The sequence below is a fragment of the Hippocampus guttulatus genome, chromosome 13 (assembly GCF_054856545.1).
Source record: "Hippocampus guttulatus isolate MCC_2025c chromosome 13, RoL_Hgut_1.0, whole genome shotgun sequence".
In the NCBI taxonomy this organism is placed as follows: Eukaryota; Metazoa; Chordata; class Actinopteri; order Syngnathiformes; family Syngnathidae; genus Hippocampus; species Hippocampus guttulatus.
In genome coordinates this window covers 7,650,614-7,659,823 of record NC_141273.1, presented here as the reverse complement: position 1 = coordinate 7,659,823, position 9,210 = coordinate 7,650,614, and positions in this window count along the sequence as shown.

Below are 9,210 nucleotides of genomic sequence, written 5' to 3'. Positions count from 1 at the left end.
TGCGCAGAAAGTACAGTCTCTGATGGAGTTTGGAGAAACTCCACATGGACCCTCCAGTTGAGTGTATCATCAATATGTACTCGCAAGTAGCAGAGTAGACCATCCATCCATCCATTTTCAACACCGCTTATCCTGAAGAGGGTCACGGGGAGTTGACCCCCGGCTGACTTTGGGCGGGAGGCAGATGATACCCTGAACTGGTCGCCAGCCAGTCAGAAAGCACATATCGAAACAAACGAGCATTCACACACACATCCCCACCGTCACTGAGCGGGGAACCTTTCCCACGCCGCCCATACACAAGTGATGCGAGTGTACCACTACACCATCAGCAATGAGTCGGCCAAAGTTTTCATCAAAAACGTTGTAATCTGATGAGCCTTATATATGGATCAATCTTCTGATTTTTTTGGACATAGTATTTGGAATGTTCTGTGAAGTGCTTTATTACAGATGCAGGGGTTGTCAAGGCTCTATATTAAATAAAATAAAACAACGACATCGAGTGATAGTCTTAAGTCAGTTACCGTATTTGTTTCAGAGAGAAAATCACACAAATTTAACTGTTATGCTGCAAAGTAATTGAACAGGTCTTACACTAAATGCAATAAAATCTAATGATGCTCTGTCAGGGTACTTTTATGCGCTGTAGGTGAAGTGACACTACAGCATGCGCACATAATGGCAGCATTGTGCAAAAGAAGTTGGGAGAGAAGCGATGGAGTAAACAGGCTGTGATTGTTGTTCCTTGCAAAGTGAGTCCTAGTGACTCGTGAGAAGAAACCAAACTTGACGGGTTAGAAAAGGGAGACCTAACGAGGTGAGAAAAGAAAGTGGCAGAGCTTGTTTCGGCAGTCCATCCCACGCTGTCATCAACGATCGCTTTCACAGTTAGGCCATTTGTGAGTCAAAGCGTGACGTATGATTAACGAAGTCATGAAGTGTTTTCGGGGACAGTAAAGATGACTGACGACTTCTTGAGTAGTCAAACCCTATCTTGTCTAAACTTCAAGCGACTTTCCGTAATTTACAAAACATCCATCTTGTACCTCCGCCTAGAGCGGTGACTTACTCAATTAACTCCATCTATTGGAACTGCCACTATCACGTCCCAATTATCAAAACCATCAATACTATAAAAAAAATGCAAAATCATAAAACATTGAATAAAATACATTCTTCTTACTGGACAGACTAATTATAAAATGTGTTTGGATGGCTACAGTCATATTTTGCCAGTCAGAGTTGGCTGTTGCAAGTTTTGCTCTGATCAATGGATCTGCCATCCATCACAACAGCTGCTTCTCCAAGCCATCCTGCACCTTTCTAACACTTAACGTTGAATATATCGGGGTTTGTGGAGGACACAACGGATGCACTTCAAACGAACTGTCATCGGTTCTTATAAATTTGTTCGTTTGCTTTTGTTTGTGTATTTTTGAGATCTGTGTTTTAATGGCGACTAAAGTTAAACTCTTTCATGACTGATAGTGTATCTCAGTAAATAGGGAGACAGGTTTGGGTCTATATTTGGTGAACATATAATATGCTTCCTATTTTACCTGAAAGGTACCATTCTCTTGACGTAATGGTCTCTATTATTCTCTGATGCATAACTATAGCCTTCGCAGTGGCAGTGTTCATCGTGAGCGATGTCTGCCATCTTGTAGTGAACACTGGAATTACAACTTCAAACTGCACAGCCAGAGTAAACATTTTTATTTTCAGAAAATCCTTAAATCTCTCCTTTCCTTTCATTCCCCGCCCGCCTTTCTCAAATGTATACAAGAGAACCTTTTGAATCCCACATTAGAAAGCATTCCTCTATGAAGAAACCTCGAACAAAACCAGACTCGTTACGTGACGGTCATATCTCGGCCACTTGGGTTGAGATGGAGACACAGAATAGATTGAAGGGTAGATATAGAGGTAAAATCCGATTGAGAAATTGAGCAGCTGAGGGAGGGAAGAGAGTACAATGGGCACAACAACAGCTGTATGTGGAGTTCAAATAATCCACCCAGATTCCCAAAACATTTTAATGCATTTTAATTTAATTGAAGACTAAACGTGTCTGAATGTTATTTTGTCAAAATTGTCCAAATGGATCGATGATTGCTGGTCTGGTTGAAACTACGACTATCATGACGTCAAGTTTGCTTCTCCAAATCAAACTTTCCGTGTGACGTTTCCCTCGGTTAGTGTCAAAAACGGAAGCGGCAACGTTCTCAAAGATTGTTTGTTAAAATAACAACTCGTAGCGTCCACAGTTACGCAGGAATGTTGCGCGTTGTGTTTGCCGACATTCCTCTGCGAGCCGGTCGGTCCGCTTCGTTTTGAGAAACTCTCATGTAAAATAAGGAAGGCGTCGCTTCTTGGTAAAGTGAATAGAGAAGCGTGAAGAAAGATGGAAAGATTGTACATGCAAAGGGTCATATTTTTTGAGTAATTCGGTTACAAACATTGTGGTATTTGCCCATGAAAATGTACAAGCCTGGAGGTACGTGGCTTACTAAGATGCTGGAGGATGAATATGAAGCCACTGAGATCACACGCAAACTTAATGACATGTTGATCACCAGTTCCCTAAGACAGCCCTTTTGAGTCTCAAACCTCATGAGTTTATTAGAATGAATTGCGGTCATTGTTAAATTTGGGTTCAGTTATTCTTCCATTTTTCCAGCTATGATTGGATGGCAACCAGTCGAATGGTATAAAATAGGAAAAGCAGGAAAATAGGAAAAGCACCATGCCAAAAAGAAATGGATGGAAGAGTTTTCATTCCTTTTTGGACATAGGGTGAGAAGCGATTGTCCGTCTTGTAGTCACTGGGCACGCCAAGTGTATAGGTGAGTTGTGGGATTCTCTCATTGTAGAGATTGATACTTGAAGCCACATAGGTGGGTCACTCACAGAAATCAATGCACATTGTCGGTGCTATTCCGGTGCACCTTTGAGGCCAGCGTAACGACGAGTCTTGAACGCAAACAACACGACAATGGCTTCTTTGTATTTTCTGTTTATTAAAAAATAAAGTATACAAAAAAGGTTCTCTTCAGTTTGTCTAATTGTTTGTATGTATGTCTAATTGTCTGATTTGTTTGGTCAAAAAACGGTATCGCTTCTAATCTTGAGCTGGCCTCATCTCTCTCTGTCTGACTCACTCCTTCTCCACACTGTCTTCATTCGCCAGTCCCGTGACGTCACAACAAATAGTTCTGTCAAAGAAGTATTCTAACATAAAATAATAATGACAATTATTTCTACAAAACTATAAAATATGCCAATTGAACATATCAATACCACACAGCAAATCCATCCATCCATCCATCCATCCATCCATCCATCTTCTACCGCTTATCCGGGGCCGGGTCGCGGGGGCAAAAGCTTTAGCAGGGAAGCCCAGACTTCCCTCTCCCTAGCTACTTCTTCCAGCTCTCCCCGGGGGATCCCGAGGCGTTCCCAGGCCAGCTGGGTGACTGATCCCAGTGTTCAGCAAATGGAACACACAAAATTCGACCAATGTCAAATTGGCACCTACACACATTATGATGTTTTTCACATTATGATGAGGTAACGGGTTCGATTCCTATGATGATTGCGTCTAAACAAATGACATCTATCTATCTATCTATCTATCTATCTATCTATCTATCTATCTATCTATCTATCTATCTATCTATCTATCTATCTATCTATCTATCTATCTATCTATCTATCTATCTATCTATCTATCTATCCAAAGATCACATGTTTTCTCTTTAGTCAGAGTGGTTACCACATCTGCCTTGCAGTTCTGAGGCACATTTTAGAGTGGCTTTTGACTGCAGGCACCCTTCGGCACACCCGTGCAATAATCATGCTGTCCAATCAGGATCTTGGGTGGATTAACTCGTCAAAGAAGTGCTCACATGCAGATTTAGACACACGGATGGACAATATCTGAAAGAAGCAGGCCTTTTGCAGACAGAAAAAGTCTTAGAATGATCTGGAGGTTCTGGTCAAGAAAATTGGGCACAAAAACAAATATATTGTATTTATATATTTTAAAGTCAATTAATTCCAAACAAATGAAGGCTTTTGACTATAATGGCTATGAAGCACAATAAAATCTTGCCATTTTTCTTAAGTCACTTTGGTACATTTCTCAGATGCGGAATGAAAATGCACAAACACTCAGTGTATTTCTCAGAACAATTTGTAAAAATGTGAACATGTCACAATCTCCTTAAGGGAACTTGTCGATGCAATGCTGTTGGAAGGAGAGTTCAATCTTCCTATAGAAAAACTGGTTGCTCATTGGTTGATCAAATGCCTCACACATGTCCCGTCAATGGTAAACGTCATGATTTGTTTTGGAACAAAATCTCACACAAAAGTACGCATGACACACTTGTGTCACCATTTTGCATGTCACGATTTAGACGATGAACTACTGCCAAAATGTGGAGCATGAGACAATTCAACGAAGAACCATTAACAATACATTTAGCTCAACATGACACAGACAATTGATAAACGTTGGAAACAGCAAAGAATATCATAATTTGCTTTGATGTGCTAAAGCATTTGCAACTTGTTCAACAAAACGAGAAACTGCTTTTTTGATGTGCACAAGTGACACAATAACGTAAAGACTGAAAGGGAGTTTTTAGGAATTCAATTCCGAGCCGAGAAATGTACCAACATAACTGAGAAAAACTGTAGTATTGAGAAAAGAAAGCCACACCTTAGTGTGAATGAAGGCTTGTCTCTCAAAATATCTTTTCGCTCCAATGCAGGAACAGGAAGCTTAAAAAAGTAAACATACATACTTAAATGAATAAATAAATAAATAAACATTCTGTGCTTAGGGTTTGGATACTTTAAAAATAAAATGGCTATACAGTAATAGAATAGAATAGAAATTCAAATTTGGAACACCAAATTTGAGTTTCTATTACAATAAGAAAACAAACAAACAAACAAAAAACATATGTTGCGTGCAGTTTAATTCAGTTTGTCATGATATTGAACGAGTCCAAACTTTCAACTTGAACTATATGAATATGATATAATGACAATGAAAACAACAAATATGAATTGAAAACCACTTTACTTCCAAGAAACAAACAAAAAAACCCCATCAATGCTTTACCACATGACAATCAATTTTGTTTCCTGGCTTTATGTTGTGAACATAACGTAACAAGACAGTTGTTGTGAATGGCAGGCAATGTTCACAGCTCACAGGTCAAACATGATCTGTGTTGTAAAGCAAAACACACACACAAACACTCCATTAAAAATCCCATAATCCCACAACACCTAAGAGCTTCTAAACAACACGTTCATGTGTGTGTGTGTGTGTGTGTGTGTGTGTGTGCGTGCGCACGCATGCGTTTGTGCGTTAGGGAGAAGAATACGGGTTTGTCATGCCTTCAGTGCCTCTAACTGTTTTGAGTGTCATCAATGTGAACAGCGAGATAGCATCAAAGCACCTCAGCAAAACACTCCAAAACCTTTTGAGCATAAGCTGTTTTAGATCTCAAACTTAAACAGAGAACCGATGCTAGGGATGATGTAAGAGACACAGACAAGGCCATGAGACAAGAAGCAGTTACGGGGGAGAGCGGACAGTCCCACAATGTCAATAAATGGATATTTACAGATCAGATGTGTGTATGTGTGGGTGGGGGTTGTTGAAATGTGAATAATAATCACTTTAACAAATGCTCTTTAAAGTCAACACACAATTCGAAAGACACCCATTTACATGCTGATAATCATCTTCACACACAGACAGACACACACACACACACACACACACGCACACACACACACACACACACACACACACTACCGAGCTGCTTCTTTATTGTTTAGCCAACAAGCACTTCTCCGGCTGTATGTAAGTCTGCTGCAGAGCTAACGGTCCCAACCCACTTGTACATCTCAAACAGGTCAGAACACGCCAGAGAAGTGGATTTGCATGTTATTTACATCCCGGTTACAGTGCGCAGCCAGGGGGAAGGTCTTGAAAAAGCAACTGTCTTCCAGGATGAGGGAGATGAGGAAAAAGGGGAGGGGGGAGAGACAGTTGGAATTGCATCACCTTGCACCTCAGAGAGAGATATTGGGAAGATGGAAAATGAGTCATTGAAAACTGCAATGAAACACGCTTGGCTGATTTTGTGCAATGCACCTACACGATACACTATTTCAGGGGTCACCAATCTTTTTGAAAGAGTGAGCTCCAAAGGCCACCCGCTGGACATCCACTTTTAAAATAGAAAATATTATCAATAAGCAACTAGATAAATATCAATAGCCAACACTATTCCTATAAATCCCACATTTTCAAATGATCACTTCTACCACATGACTAGGAAATCCCAATATCCCATCACTGGTGAACTATTTTTGGAACAGACTGTGGCTTCCTACCTACCACATTACACTCTGAAGTTAAAAGTAACCCAAATTTAATAGCTAACTTATTTTATTTTTTTTGGGGGGGGGGGGGGGTTACCAGCAACATGGAAGAATGGCTAGTTTACCACGATGCATTAATGGTGACAGATGACAGAATTAGAGGAGCAAGATATTCCCCATCGATGGCCTTATTCAAAACAATTGGTTTGTCTCCTCTCCTGTATAGTACATGGTTCGATGCTTACGTGTTCTCTCTCCTCATTTCTCTCATCTGTGGTTAAATGCAGCTACAAACTACTGTATGTTCTTTGTCTGCTAAAGCATGTTTGTATTTCTCTACCTCTTCCTGTCAGGAGATTTGGCTCATGGCTTCGGGCGGTGAAACACCAGCTAGGTACAAAGTGTGTCTTACTTTCTGTCACACGATGAACTTAAATTGAAACATGAAGTGTTGCATCTAAACATCTGACTCGACATGTAGAGCTGCATCTAAAAGCTTCTGCTCTTCTGGGAAGACCTTTAAAATGTTGTTGTCTGTTTAAATTCAGCCGAAAAATGACAGCTTCAACGTACCATGCTTTGAACATAGACCAGACCCCAATTTGTTGCTAAATGCGTCATACACAAAATAAATGCTTCTACTTTCCTCCCATGATTTTTTTTCTAATGTAATGATCTCACTTCAGTAAAGGCAATATTTTACTCTCATGTTGGATTTAATTGTTGAGCCCATTTGGCCTCTGTTACTAACCAAAACAACACTACCCATCAGAGAAACTGACACTATTTGTTGAATTACCCCATTTCATTTTGTGCCTCCACAAAAATTGGACTGTTTTATGTGCAAGTTTGACAACGCAAACTATAAAACGCATAAAACTAACCCACATGAGATGTACAACAGCATGAAATGGACACGACAGGCTTGATCGGAAGGTGTTTTTATAATAACAGAATCAACATAAAACCGCTATTCCCCAGGGTGATAAGATCTGCTATCAATTTGTATAATTTAGCCTGATGCAAAAACGTTTGTAAGGCAAACAGGGATGTAGCTAGAAAAGTACCTTGGGGCACACCGTAAAGGAGAGTTTCACATGAGAGCAATTGAAGAACTGGTGCAAAAAAAAGAGGGAAGGAACTGAAACCATCCGGGGTTTCCTATATGGATACACACCCTATACTTAGGGAAGGGTGGGGTGGGGTGGGGGGGCAAAACCATTTAATCCTGCGACGCCCTACACAAATGTGCTGACTGAGAGCCTCAGTAGTGTTCTCTCAGGGCAGCGGTCCCCAACCTTGTCTGATCAGTGACCAGTTTCAAGTAAGGCAATGGGAACAAATAAAAAGAAATAATTGTTAACGCCAACACACCATGGCTGAATGAAGTTGTCGTCATGAAGATTGTCCTTTGAAATTAGCCTTTAGTCTCAGGTGTGTTAAAAGTGCATTTGTCCCAATAATGGGGATTGAAATGGGTCGGGCCAACAGTCTTTAAAATGTAATGTGTTAAATATTTACGACCTCATGTGTGTGCGGAGAACTACAGAGACACAGACGGATGCACCCGAATTTCAGAGTAAAACTTCTTTCGGTCTCTAATGATCAAAAGACTTTTTTTTTTCTCATTTAGTCTCTAGATCCAGCGCCCGTACCGAATGACCCACAGATCATTCCACGGCCGTTTTCTGAGCGGAATGACATTGCATTGACTTAGTTTTGTCACAAGTTTCCACGCTGGATGGTGTTGAATCAGCACCCAGGCGGACCCGCCACCATCAGGAACAAGGCCTCGTATTCCCAGTTGTCCCAAAGAACCCCACCTCCCTCCCATATATGCCGCTGTATCCATCCCTCCTGTCCCATGTCCTCAATGCAAACACAAACAAGCTCCAGGAGAAACAGGTGTCTTTCCCTGGAGATGAATAAACAGTAAAGCAGGATTCAGGACCTGGAGGTTTGGGAGAGTTTGTGTGTGTGTGTGTGTGTGTATGGGAGGGGTCGCTGATAGCATCTCCTAAGCCCCCTTTGTCTCCAACAAAGCTGTTTGTTTACACCTAATGCATTACTTTTTATCCCCGCCTTTGGGATTTTTAATGTACTATATTTATTTAGATCACATTGTGACCCCTCGATTAGCTGTTTTCGTGGCACGAAAAGAAACAAATGAGTTCGAGAGGCATTTTACTATTTTGCTGCCTTTCCCCCCTCAATTCACCTTGAACCCACCCCTTATTTGGTTGCATGCTAATTCACTGTGCAATTTGCAATCTTTCATGAGTCTTGGCAGATTTGCATGCTGCTTTAACTGCAGGACGATACTAATCTACACTGCAGAGTTGGGGTGCAGTATGACACCACTTCTCCTCGTAGTACAATTTACACTGTCATGTACCCCACTTTGCACTCCAAGACACCTGTAATGTCCCAGCGTCAAACTATTTACCTCTAAAAGGATAATGATGCCTGCTCTATGTTGGTGGTGATTGAAAATTGGTGCAAGTTAAAGTCTGGTGAAAATTAAAATTTCTTTCTCAGAAAATGTGCTGGAAAAAGTCCCAAAATAAATATATAGCAAGAATATGTATAAATATAGTCACTGATGGTGTAGAAATTCAGTTCATTGACTTTGGGTTCAGGGCACACTTTCATCAAAATGTAAATGTGAGTGTGAATGGTTGTCTGTCTCAACATGTGCCCTGTGACAGGATGTTTTGTGTCTATTGTTCAGTTGGGTTAGAGCCTAACACGATAAGTGGCATGGAAACAGATGGTTGAAAGAAATTGTAACACAAC